The sequence below is a fragment of the Octodon degus genome, unplaced genomic scaffold (genome assembly GCF_000260255.1).
Source record: "Octodon degus isolate 3935 unplaced genomic scaffold, OctDeg1.0 scaffold00075, whole genome shotgun sequence".
NCBI classification, from domain to species: domain Eukaryota; kingdom Metazoa; phylum Chordata; class Mammalia; order Rodentia; family Octodontidae; genus Octodon; species Octodon degus.
In genome coordinates this window covers 1,602,790-1,615,965 of record NW_004524651.1, presented here as the reverse complement: position 1 = coordinate 1,615,965, position 13,176 = coordinate 1,602,790, and the positions used below count along the sequence as shown (strand labels likewise).

The 13,176-nt window shown below is 50.9% G+C and overlaps 1 protein-coding gene across 1 annotated transcript in view; it reads left to right on the top strand.

Moving 5' to 3' along the window:
- Cables1 (Cdk5 and Abl enzyme substrate 1) overlaps positions 1–13,176 on the top strand; it is a 91,706-nt gene that overhangs the window by 24,456 nt on the left and 54,074 nt on the right. The window lies entirely within an intron of this gene.

Below are 13,176 nucleotides of genomic sequence, written 5' to 3'. Positions count from 1 at the left end.
GGAAGCCTTCTGACCACCCTTCCAACCTGTTGGGCCCTTTCCTGGGATCCGCACCTCAGGGACCCTGCAGTTGGTTCAGTTATCAGTGACCCATTGCTTCCAGTGGACCCTGGTCACCTGAGACCTGACCCAGTGACGTGACGTGGAACCCCGGCTTCTCTGCCTAAAAAGTAAAGTGAGCTTGCACAGGCACAGTGCCAGTGTCCTTTCAAACCCAAGCCCTCAGGCCTTAGGCAGGACCCCAGAAGCAGTGCCCCTCGGGCTCGCGGCTTTGTTCAGCAGCCAAGTCGTTCCTCTTCACTGGGGAAAGCAATTTATCCTTTGGTAACTTTCACTTGAGAAACTTACTTTTGCAATTGTTTGAAAGCTAGAAGAGCTGCCCTTCCAGCGTGGCAGAAGCTTTGTGGCTCTGCAGTACTTGGAATCCTGAGTTTCTCCATCTATAAAGCAGGGGTCGGAGATGTTAACGAGGCCATTAGTGTGACCCTGGTGCTCGTTATTCCCAAAAGACATACAGATACACTCAGGGCCTGCTGGCTCTTGCTCCCTCCTGATGTCCTCCTTTTTTTAAGGTAGATTCTTTTTTTTTGGTATCGGGAATTGAACTTCTGGCCCTATGCTTGCCAGCCTGGCACTTTGCCACTGAGCTAGATCTCCAGCTCCTGATGTCCTTCCGGTGAGCCTGCGCACTCTGTGGACAGTCTGATGGCGCACAGAATCGAGTCCCCTTCCTTGCCCGCTGTCTTCTGGAGGTTTGGTGGCCAGATACTCCTGAGCCTTACCTGGGTCTGGGTCCCAAGGCCATGCCTCCAGGTGTCCTGCAGCATGTCGGTGGGCTTTGGGTCCGTTGTGCCCCATAGGCAGGAGCCAGGCTGCTGAGATCTGCTCCTAGAAGGGTAAGGCTTGGTGACGATGCAGGGCCAGGGAAGAGCTGCTCCCCCAGGCACAGGTCAGCACCGCAGTGTGCCTTGCATGCCCTGCCTAGGGCCTGAGGGCTTGGGTTTGAAAGGACACTGGCAAAGTCCACACCAAGCAGGGCCCAAGGACCGAGCAGAGGGGCTGCTCTGCTTTGGAAAGGTTACTAGGCTGTCTTAGCCCCTTTCCATAACATTGGCTGGAGGGCTTGGCAGAGTGTATTGGATCCCTTACAGGGTTCAGGTGCCATTGTGGTGGTGGGTGTCACAGGCCTCGGGCCTTCCCATGATATCCATTGTCCTCTCTGTTTCTTGGTGAAGCTTTAGAGTCCACTCTTTGACCCTCTTTTGGTAAGACATGGTGGTGTTTGTTCTGTGATTTTAGGAATTGACTCATTTTTTAGAGGGGCCTTGTCCCTGCTGTGGTGATTATCACCTCCGAGCTCTTCCACAAGGCTCTACCACGCCTCCTAATCCTGGCCCCATAGAGAGACAAGTTCTGGAGATGCTCGCAGTGCACCCTACTGACACTGGGATTTAGAGTTCTTGCGGCTCCCTCCGTCTCTCACACCTGCCACACCAGGCTGGGTGCGCTTGTATTCCCAGCTCTGGCTCATAGGTACTGACCCTAGTCTTGAAGCTGGCCTTGTCCTCTCTTCATACAGGGTCTTAAGCCACCGAGAATGGGCGCCAAGGCTTGGATTTCTTGACACTTTGAATCCCCAACACCTACAGCTGTGGATTTTAATGTTCGTGTGGTGGTAATGGTGACAAGGAAGACAGGGACAACTTGCAGTCACTCAGTTGCAGTTGGAGCTCGGATCCCACCCTCCCCCCAGGGCGACCCCTGTGGGCACTGTCCTCTGCATTACAGCAGTGGTTCCTAATCTCTTCTTGGGATCCTTTGATCTGTTTCAGAAAGGACAGGGATCGAGAGACATGGGTGCACATACATCTCATACCTGATTTTGAACGGTTGATGGAACCCTTAGGAGGTCCAGGCACCCCAGTTTGAGGAAAAAGATACCACCATTAAACCTGCCTGAGAAAGTCAATGGTGGTTGATTGCATTTATGTTTAGCCTGTTGCTTTCTGAAAACAGTGGATCCCACCTTCTCCCCGGTTGTTGAGAATGTATTGTTTTCCATGATGGCCATGTAGTGTTACCCCAAAGCCCTGGCACAAAGGCCCCTTTCAGACCCCCGAGGTAGACGCTGAGCCCATCAGGCAGTGCAGTCCACATTGCACCTTAGTGGCTGGTCCTATGGCTTAAGCATAGCGCTCTTGCTGTGCATTCACTTTGGGAATCTTTCTTGAGCAGTCTGGTAATTAGAACTGTGGTTGGTAGTTATGTATACAGTGAGGCAGATGCACTAATGATATACCTTCCGAAGGCTCCAAGTGAGCTGTTAAAAAATTAAACTGTCCTCCAGATGCCGACAGAGCAGCCCCGACAGGGTATTGTCTTTCGCTTGGGTGGCTGAGGGTACTGTGGGTTCCTCTTCTGAACACCAGCGCACCTTTAAAGAAAGGGAGTTATTCAAGCAAGGATGTCCTCCCGTGAGAGGGGTGAGCCCGGAGAGGTGGACGGGCATGGGGAGAGAAAGGCTCCGTGGGCTGGCTGTGGGTCCAGCAGGCTGCAGGGTCCGCACAAGTCAGGGGCTGGCCTGCTCTCCAGGGCTTGCCTGCTTCCGCAGGCTTCAGCTCTAACCTGGTGGCTGCTGCTAAAGCCACCCTGGAGAACAAAGGGATGAGCTTTAGAGAGCAATGGCCTGGCCCCTGGTTCTGTTCTCCACCATCCAGCTTTGACCTGAGCAGAGCTGCCAACCTTGTAGCCTTCGCATCTCTAGTGAAGAGACATTGAACAGCATCAGAAGTTTTCAAAGTGAATCTCGAGCTCAGAGGACCTCTTCAAAGGCTTTAGGAGTTCCACAAGTGGTATTTATTCTCCCTATGTGTTTTTTCCATTGCGTATTTTCTATATCCATATATTTTGTAAATCATATATCTTAGGAGTTTTATTAAGCTACGCTGCATGTGCAGTCTGTTTAAAGTACACTGTCAAGTGGTTTGTAGTGTATCCCCAAAGTTGTACAGCTACCACCCCCAGCTGATTCTGGGGAGACTCTGTCCGTGGTCATTAGTGGTCCCTCCTGTGCCCCCTCAGCTCCTGTCCTATGCGTCTGCGTGTCTGCTTCTGTCTCCATGGATTTGCCTCTTGTGGGTATTTCCCATCAACGGAACTGTACGCTGTGTGGTCTTCTGGGTTCGGCTGCTCTGGCTTGGAATAACATAGTCAGGATTCTTAGCGTACCGTATCAGTGCCTTGTTCCTTTTCGTGGAGAAATCACATTGCATTCTCTTCATCAGTGAGCTGTGGACATTGGGGCTTATTCATCTGCTGGCTCTCTGCGTAGTGTCCCTCTGAGCATCCGTGCATAGGTTTTTGTGTGGACGTAGTTTGCATGTCTTTTGGGTTATATTTAGGAGTAGAATTGTTGGTCCTTTGAGGTGTTCAACAGTATGAGGCATAACTCATAGATACGTGTTATATATAAAATGTCTGACCACATATGATACATTGTGTAATTATATTTTAAAGGTGCAATAAAATGGTAAAAATTATAGTGTCCCATATATACAGAGGACCTAACACGGCAATGACCTATGCATTGATTACTTAATTACGTACTAATTAACTTGTTCTCCCAGAGTAAGTACATTTTGTGCAATTATACTGAGCCTGCATCATCTATTATATCAAATTGGGTCCTGAGATATTTCAGATGGCTCCCCTAGGCACCCACTTATCTCTGTCAGTGGGAATTACATCCCTGCCCTACAACTAGAACTGAAAGAAACCAAGTAGATGTGGAGTGGACCTAGAGCTAGAGATGTCACTTGCGACGTCTGGATCAGGATGTTGCCTGCCTGGGAAGTGCAAGTCCTGAGTTCGATCCCTGGTACCGCCCAAAAAAAGATGTCAGGGCCACCACAATGTCATGGCTGAAGTCACTCAAAGCAATAGGGCTTCCAGAGCTGCCTGGGAAGATGGCAGGGGTGGTGGGGTGTGTTCGGAGTGCAGAGGAGTGTGCTGAGGGCCTGGATGGCAGGGTGTCTTCCTGCAATAATGTGAATAGCAAGAATGCAGTTATCCAGCCTAAGTAGATAGATTCCCATTTTTCTAAATGTGGCAGAGCTACCAAATGTGGGCCTGTCGGGTGGCTTCCCAGGGGAGGCTCCATGCTGAGGCCAGGATGGAGTGGGGAGCTGGTGGGGGAGGCGAGGGAGCTGCAGCCCATCTTTGCTTTGAAGTAGTGTTGGGCCGGCCAAGGATTGTCCGTCCCCACTCACCTTTGATAGAGGGAGTAGACACGGGTTTCCAAGGAGAAACAGGCATTCAATAAAGGCTTCCAGACAGAATCAGATAAGTCCGGCCCTGGTAGGAAACAGGCTAGACGAGAAAGAGGCATCAATCTTTGTTTCCCTAAGCTGCTGTTCAGTGTGGACCATGGTTAATCTGAAAGACTCATAGAAAATAAAGATTTATGAGACCCTATCAGTCTCACATTTGCTCTAAATAATCGCATGCTGTTTTGCAGCTGTCACAATCCATTTCTGCAGAGGGTCCTTCAGTACAGAGAAAGGTCAGGCTGGAACCCACAGAGACACCAGGGGGTGCCTTCGGTCCTTACTGGGAAGGCCCCTGAACACCGGCCTGGATATAGGCAGCCCTGCCTAGTTCCCCGCTGGCTCTAATTAAATTAGCTCCTGTTGACATCTGGCTTGCCTGGCTCTGCAGGAAGGGCGAGGCGTTGACCTCTGGGCAGGGTTTGGCCTTCTCCAGTCTTTGTGCAGCAAACCCCTTAAAGCTGGGGCAAAGGGCCCTCATTTTGCTTTCTAAGGAAAAATAAATGTGGAGGTGGCTCAGAAGTCCTTAGCGTATAAAGGCATTTTTCCAAAGCACCAGTCAGTCCATCCAAGGAAGAAAGAAGAGAATATTCACAAGGTGCACACCACTGTCAGACCTGGGGGCCTCCAGCTGAGTGCAGCTTGCCAGTATTCCCAGTAACTCTGGGAGGCTGAGGCAGGAGAATAGCAAGTTTGGGCCTAACCTGGGCAACGAAGACCCAGACTCCTAAAAGAATGTGTGGAGGGTGCTGGCGGGGGCTGTGTGCCTCCAGTCTCTCAGGAAGGGGCTCCTGGCCTCATGCAGCACTGCTGTGCATGTGTCCGTACTCATTCCATCACCGCTGGACCCCCAGCCCCATTTGCAGCAAAGGCCAAGGTATCCTCCTGATATAGGGGCGTGAAATTCCCAACCTGGCCTGAATGAGTTCGTGTTCTCTAAAACTGAAGAATGAATTTTAGGAACAAACGGAGGCTGAAGGTAAAACTTTGTTGGAAAGGAAAGCTTCTGTCAGAGAGGGACAGAAGGGGGTCCCAAGCGAGTTGCCCAGGAAGCTGTTTCCTTCAGGTTATTTTATAGGACAAAACCATGCGGGGCTAAGGTAGAGACAAAGGGGTCCCGCTTAGGCAGATACAGGGTGGGACAAAAGTATGATCAACCAATGGGATTACAAGCACCATTGCTCAGGTAAAATTTATTAGGCCTAGGACCAAATGGAGTAGCGAGTCACGTAGCAAGCGGGCGACCTTATCTGGTGGCCTTCAGTCAATGATTCTTCCTGACTAATGAGCAATCCTGGATGCCAGCTTTAGGGAGGTCAGCATTTGTTTGATCTTTAAGTCTGGCTCACAGCAGGAGCATCTCCCCAGTAAGCTGTCTGGTCTTTGTCATCCCCTTCGAGGGCCTGTCCCTGTCTAATTACCTACAATATTTCTATCAAACTCAGGCTGCCTGCAACACTCCTGGCTCTTACGGTCCCTTCATGGTCCTCCTGGTGCCAACCCAGCCGTCTGATTGGGAGGAGCTGTCTGTGCCATGGGGCCTGCCAGCTCCTTGCCTAGGTAGAGCTTACCCCAAAGAATCCCCCACCCCTTGACCAAAACCCAAGACCTGCCCTATTCAGTCCCGCCTGTGAGAAGCCCACAGTGACTGTACCCTCGGAACTGCCAAACCTTACTTGCTGCTGCATGCCCTCCCCAGCCAGCTGCACACCTGCTGTCCTGACCTAAAATACCGGCCAGCTGTGGGCTCCCTGCGGCCTTCCCACCCTGCTGGAGGAACCCCCTAGGACAGGGAACACCTGAGCTGGATTTCTCCTGATGCCTGCGCAGAGCACAGGTGAACGGGCCCAGGCTGTCCTCTGCGCAGGCTAGGGCTCCTCTCTATGTTAAGCGGTCTTTCCTACCCAGGGTATCGTCTCCACCTCCCGCCCTGAATTACCCAGTGTGTTCTGTAGCAACATCAGTGCCATTCATCTCCTCAGCGCCTGAAAGCCTTTCTGGCTCCTGACTTTCTAAATCCAGTAAACTTAAGCTTCTCCTGAGTTCTGTTCTGCACATTTGATCCAAGTGTACCCACCAGGAGGAGGCGGACAATGACTTGGGATCTATTACTGCCGCGCAGCCCTTGGCCCTAGGCCAGCCTCTGGATTTTCTGACACCCAGAGGTACCCCGCAAAGTGGGCAGGTTATCTTCAGGGTGGCCAGGTGGGTTATATCCTTGCCTGTTCAGTGATTCTCCTTCAGTTCCCTTGTCATTTTTTCTTTTTTTGAAACAAGGTCTCACTGTGTTGCTTCACCTGGCCTCAAACTCCTGGGCTCAAGTGATCCTCCTGTCTCAGCCTCCCGAGTAGCTAGGGCTCCAGGTGTGTGCCACCATGCCCTACATCAGAGGTATTTGAATTCATTCATAGCAGATCATTGTGGATCTTGCACCACCATGATGGGAAGGGGGCTTTGTCAGGTTAGGAGGGTGGCAGTCCCTAGGCAGGGTGGCGGGGACAAATGGCTGGCCAGTTAGCCAGTCCTGCTAACAGGTCTGTCTGCTCTAAATAGCCACACACCAAAGCAGCCTCACCACTTGGTTTTCCAGAATTTGGCAAGTCTGCTGAGAATCCTTGAAATAAAAGTAAACTCAAGAACACTAAGTGCTTTTTGTATTCTCTGTAAACGTTCAGACAGCAACTTTCTTGACCCTCCTATAACAGTGTAGAAACAGATCTTGTTTGAATGGGCCAGTTGACAACTCCTGATATTTTGATTCTAATTCAGTTTTTGCCTGGCTCATCAGCAGGAAGCTAAAGTAACCAGATTAAAATCACTTTCGTAGCTTTTTTGATGCATTAAAAAATCTTAACCATTCCTCCTTTTCTTCAGGACAATTGGATTTTCTCTGCAAGGAGACCCCCAGGGACTGTTGAAGGGTTTGACTGCTCCCGGCTCAGTCTCTGTAGGGAGCGCTCAGGGTTAGCTGGAAGGAGGTTCCCGTCCTGGTGCAGGAAGCAGGCCAGCCCCATGCCCTTTGCTACAGACCTGGGGGTTTGGCCTGGCTGTTCCCACCTAGAGAGGGGAGCCAATCCTGCACTTTCCTGGGGGATTCCATAGCTGTTGTCTGGGAGTTTGCTAAAGAGCAGCCATTGCCAGGTTAACAGGAAAGAGCCTTGCTCAAGTTCCTGAGCACCTGTGCTGCCGGGGAAGCCTGAGAGCCCTGGAAACCAGAGGAGCGCAGCTCTGCACAACATGGCTGCTCTGTGGAACACGCCCTGCAGCCAAGGCCCCCTGGCCTTGAGACGCTAACTGCTAGCTCAGAGTAGGAAGTGGCAGGTGTGTTTCCTCCTCCGTGAGCACACAGGCCTGGGTACACAAGTTCCCTTCCCACGTGATTGCAGCTGGCTTGATTCCTAGGAAAGAAGTGTCAGGATCTTGGCTGTACAGCTTGCCGGCTCCGGAGCCATGTTACCACGACTGACCTCCCAAATATGGAGAGCGAGCCTGGGGTACAAGAGAAATACTGTGGGATGCTGCCGTAGAGGGGCCTTGTGCTTTAGGAAAACCTGGGATTTGATGACATAAGTGTAATTTGATGATCTGTAATTCTTAGGTTTATGCATAGTTCTATCCTTTAGGGTCCCCTCACGTAGTAGACCTCCGTGGTAAATCAGTTGTAAATGATAGATTTATCCTGCATGTTTTAAACCCACCTTTTCTGCATGAGCTGAATGCTATGTTGAAGAATATTTGTGATGAGGGGGTGGGGTGCAGGAAGCAGGGTGTGGAGGGCTCTACCTGGGAAGTACCTTACATTCTTCCTGGGCTATGGGGAGCATAGCCCTCAAATCCTATAGAGAACATTGAGTGGAGGGTTGAGTCCATGCTGGGAAAAATCCTTGAATCCCCTCCTGTCTGATGAAGGAGTTGTTCAGTTCAGTCAGCCTGCCTTGACTGAGTGCCTACTGTTTGCTAGGCCTGGCCTCTCCCTAGCAAAGTCCAGAAGGTCAGGGGAGCCACGGTCCTGCCCTGAGCAGCCCACTGTCTCGCCTGGTTCCGCCTTACTGGGGAGGGGCGGTTGGGCAGTGGGCCACAGATGCAAAGAATGAAGCGTGTAAATTACAAGCTTGTGGGAGTCTCAAGACCACACTCACAATTTACTTTTATTATGGGTTTTTTGTCATCATGGCAACTGGTTTAGTAGATGTGAAGTCATCGTGACTCCAGCTTGGCCATCCCTTGCATGATCAAGGTCTTGGACACCCCTACTTTCCACAACTTCGAGATAGTTGTGCCCTCTGGTAGTCTGGCTCACAGGTGGGAAAGGGGAAAACCAGAACCCCCCTGGGAAATGGCCTTTTTGTGACTGAGGGATGGCTGGGCCTGGTGTTCTTGCTCTCCCCAAACTAATGTTTTTCTCCCAGGGGACTCAGTGGCAGATCTTTCATCCTCTGATTCTTTACACAGAGTACAAATATTCTAGACTTGTGCATTTGCTAATCCCAGTCGTTCCCTAGCCTCAGTCCTTTTCCATAGATGGCGAGTTCCCTTTCCTTTGCTCATCAAATCCTGTAGGTACTCCTCGCAGGAGGTAGGATAGAAGATGTTTCCCGGGAGCTGAGTATAATCACATCCGCCCCCACTGTGTTGATGCACAGCCAGCGGCCCAACCTCACATCCCCTTTCCACACTGAAGAATCAGACCCAGCCAGGCCTGGCCTAACTCTCCCTGTGTGGCCAGTGCCCCGCCTTGTCCTCGAGCTGTGATCGGCCTGCTCTGCTGGATGATGACAGAGCATTCGCTAGGTGGCAGCTGCTTTGGATGCTGGCTGCTCCTGCTGGATGTGGGGCCATGAACCCTCTGTGCATGGAGGGCACTTTCAAAATGCTGGTCCTGTGCAGTTGGAAGCAAGGAAGGACTGAAGGAAGGTCCCAATCCCCTTGTCCCTGCCTCCCAAGTACTGGGATTATAGGGCCACTGTGCCTAGCAAAGCTCTCAGTGTAGGTGGATTGACTTTAACAGGACTGCTGTGCCCAGCCCCTGCCCCTGGAGCATGCAGTGACCTCCCCCTAGATGAGCCTTTAGCCCTTAACAATGTATGGAGTCATTTGGCTCATGTCTGCATATTCAATGTTCCGCACAGTGGTCAAGACTTCTCCCGGCAGAGCCACACATTCAAAGTACATTGTTATAAAATAAGCCTGTTGCTTCCCGGAAGCCACCTGATGCATAGGCACTCAGTGTGAGCCACACTGGCCACCTAGTGTGGCCAGCGTGGAGGGTCCCGACTCGTAGTTGTTGGACAAGATGAGAAGCCCAGATGTAGGCAGGATCTGCAGGTGAGAAGTAGACATTTCCAGTGAGTGATGTCAGTGTATAATGCTTTTGCCTCACGTCCTGCCATCCTTGCTGAGCGTCTGCGTGGTTACTAAGGTGGGGTGCGTGTTGTTTTGGTCCAAGGCTAAGTATTCTTTATCAGTCATTAAAATCTGCAGAGATCTCCACTGTGGAGTGCGCCCTGTGGTAAAGAGGTGGCCTTATGCTGAGCTTGCCCAGGAGGCAAATTGCAGGGTGAAAGTTCTGGTTAAGGTTGGCTGCCTGCCCAGGCCTCCCGGGGCTTCCTGAGCCTAGAAAGTGGAAGATGACATCATGGAAGGAACTGGGGTGGGGAGCACCCAGAGTGCCTGTGACCAGCTTACAGATTGTGACCTGGTACCCACGAATGATGCTTATCTGAGGTGGGAAAGGCTTCTGTTGGAATTAGTCATCCTTTCTGAGCATTTTGTTCTACTTAAAAAAAAAAAAACTGACTAGGTGCTAAGTAATTGAAATTTATTTTCTTACAATTCCAGAATCTGGAAGTCTGAGCTTGGTGCCAAGGTGGTCTTGGGCTGGCTGGGGGCCTCTTCTACGTTAGAGACTCCAACTTTCCGTGTTGAGTGGTGGAGAGGTTGTTGGACGTGCTGGGAAGTCCCTCTTGTAAGGTCTCTGATCCGTTCTTGAGCTGATCACCTCCCCAAGAGGAAGGGAGAGATCGCTTAGTTTTGCGGAGTATGTGAATCTACACTTTGCAAATCAGGAGGAAAATATCCAACGTGCGAGCGCTCTTTAAAAACACAAGTTGTTCTGGCTTTATAGAAAAAATGTATCCTAATTTGGCAATTTTCTCAAAAGGCACTTTTCTTCTTAGTGTGGGAAGAACTAGATGCAGCTTTTTGAGAGTGGCAGTGTCTGGTGTGTGCCTCTGTGAACAGGCCTCCTTCTCTGGGGCGACACCAGCTCTGACTGGCGGCCTCGCTGGGGGTAGTGGTACTGGGCAGGGGCCTCCCCACACACGTGGGGTCTGGCTGGAATCTCCATGCCACCTATCAGAGGGCAGCCCCCCAGGATGATGAGGCTTGGAGGTACCCAGACTCCACTTGAACATGAGTCCCTTAAGGGCAGGAGTGAAGCCTCTCAGAACCACCGGCCCATTGGGAGAGGAGAGGATGAGCCTCTTGGGTGTTCCTGAGGGCTGGCTGAGTTTGCATCCCAGGGAGACACAGGTGAGAGTAAAGGGAGCATGTGGTGACCCTGGTGTTGCGGTGGCCAGTGCCCCAGCACGCGTGACTTGGGCCTCCGGAGCACTGTCTCAGACACGTGTAGAGGGCTGGGGAAAAGTGGATATAGGTGTGAAAGGAGCTCAGGTCTCAAGCACAGAGAATTTGGGGCAGATGCTGCCGGGACCACGACTGTAAGAGAGGGAAGCTGGGACAGTCAGCCTGGCCCTTGCACTGAACCGGTGCAGCCCCAAAGAGGGAGAGGAGCAGTTCCCACTGATTAAGCATCACTGTGTGAGGCCAGCCAGATAGCTCAGCGGACTAAAGTGCCTGCTTCGGCAGAGTGCAGTGACTGGGGTTCAGTCCCAGGAGTGCAGTCCTGGCCCTGGCCTTGCCCCTGGGGCTGGCTGAGACAGCGATTGAGACTAGGTTTGGTGGCACACACCTGCAATCCCAGCGCTTGGGAGGCTGAAAACAGGAGAATCGCTACAAATCTGATCTACGTGGTGAGACCTTGTACACCCTGTAGACCCTGTCCTAAATTCAAAAAACAAAACAAGACAACAAAAAGAGTCACTGTGCTAAGGACTTCACAGCTGACTCATTTGTAGCTACTCTCACTTACCCATCTTACAGCTGAGACTGAGGATCAAGGAGCTTGCGAAGGCCCCAGAGCAGTCACAAAGGATGTCCTTTGTGGAGTTACACAGTCCTGTGTGTGGCACCTGGGGACACCTGCTCCAAGATTCAGAGGCAGGAAGCCTCAGTACTCCAGCCCCGCCTGGGGCCCCGTCCAGCCAACCTGGCACCCACAGAGGCTGGGGCTTACTGGCCGGCTTGCTTTGGGATTAGCTGAGAGTTTAGCGGGGCTGCACCTTGGCTGATGGTGCAGATGTTCAGAAGCACAGAGTCTCTGCAGGGCGCTGTCCCGGGGGTCTTGGCCAGCAGAGCGCCTGGAGCTAACAGTGCTGTCTGGGATGTGCCAGTTTACTAATGACTTGGCCACCTGTAAGATTAGACCCCTCTGTGTCACTCCATGCTGAGGCCTGAGACTTCCGTGGCTCTGGCTGACTCCTGGAGACCTGGTGGCACTGTGCAAGAGAAACTCAGTGTTTTTGGTGGATCACAGTGAAACTGCAATCCTGCCACAGCCCAGCACCTCCTGCAGACGTGGAGTGGTGCTGCAGGTGTTGTGTGCCCGCTCAGACAAGTGAGCCTCTGAGGAACGAGATGAGTCCACATCAGAGAGGAGGAGTGAGGAATACTGAGCGAGGATTTGGATCTCAAAAGATGAAGAAAGGCTCTTGGAAAATTGACATCCTTGAACAGTTTTCAAAACCAGTCTTTCTGATTGTCTTATAAGAAGTAGACTGTAAAACAAAAACACATTTCAGAGTAATTTATTTGTTTTTTTCAAAAATTATATACTGGATGCCTGCAAGCAGGCAAAGGGAGCTGGGGTTCGATCCTTGGGGCCTGCTGTGCTGGCGCCGCCCCCAGGGCATGCTGAGATGGCCATTGAGACTGGCATGCACCTCCCAGCTCTTGGGAGGCTGTAAACAGGTGGATCACTACAAGTCCGATCTAGTAGTGAGACCCTGAACACCCTGTAGACCCTTCCCTAAAGTACTAAAAAAAAAAGGACTGCCATCCCCCCCAAAAAAGTTGTTTCAGTCTTTGTTCTATAGAACAATCTAGTACATAGTTAAGACAGTCTAGTACATAGTTATGAGTTGCCTGCTTGCTTTTAACCTAAATTTTGTCAAATAGAAAACCTACTGTATCTTCTTACTTTTTGATTTTTTTTTTTTAAAGTAAAGACCACCGGGCACAGTGGTGCACACACTTGTAATCCTAGCTCTTGGGAGGCTGAAGCAGGAGGACTACAAGTTCGAGGTCAGCCTGGGATACATAGTGAGTTCAGAGGCAGCCTGAACTATACTGCGAAACCCTATCTCAAAACACAAACAAAAACAACAACAAAAAATCAAAGACCTGACCACTCTATCCATCCATCAGCCTCTGCCATATCACTTGCGTGGTTGAAGTGGTTTATCTAAAGTTACCGCCCCTCAGCGCTGCCCCTGTACCAGACATTCTTTGTTAACGGCGACCTGTTCTTATTTCAGCCTGGTAGAGAGAAGGGTTCTAGCAGGTGGTGTGCAATTCTTTAGCAGCCAGAAAAGTTATTGTTTTGCATTATAATACTGAATATTCATTCTTACTGGTCTTAGAAGTGCTCTTAAAAGGATAATTTCTTCTTTGTTGCTTTTGAAGTAACTGGCCTTCCAAAGACTAGAATTTAATTACCTCCTTATGATTTTGA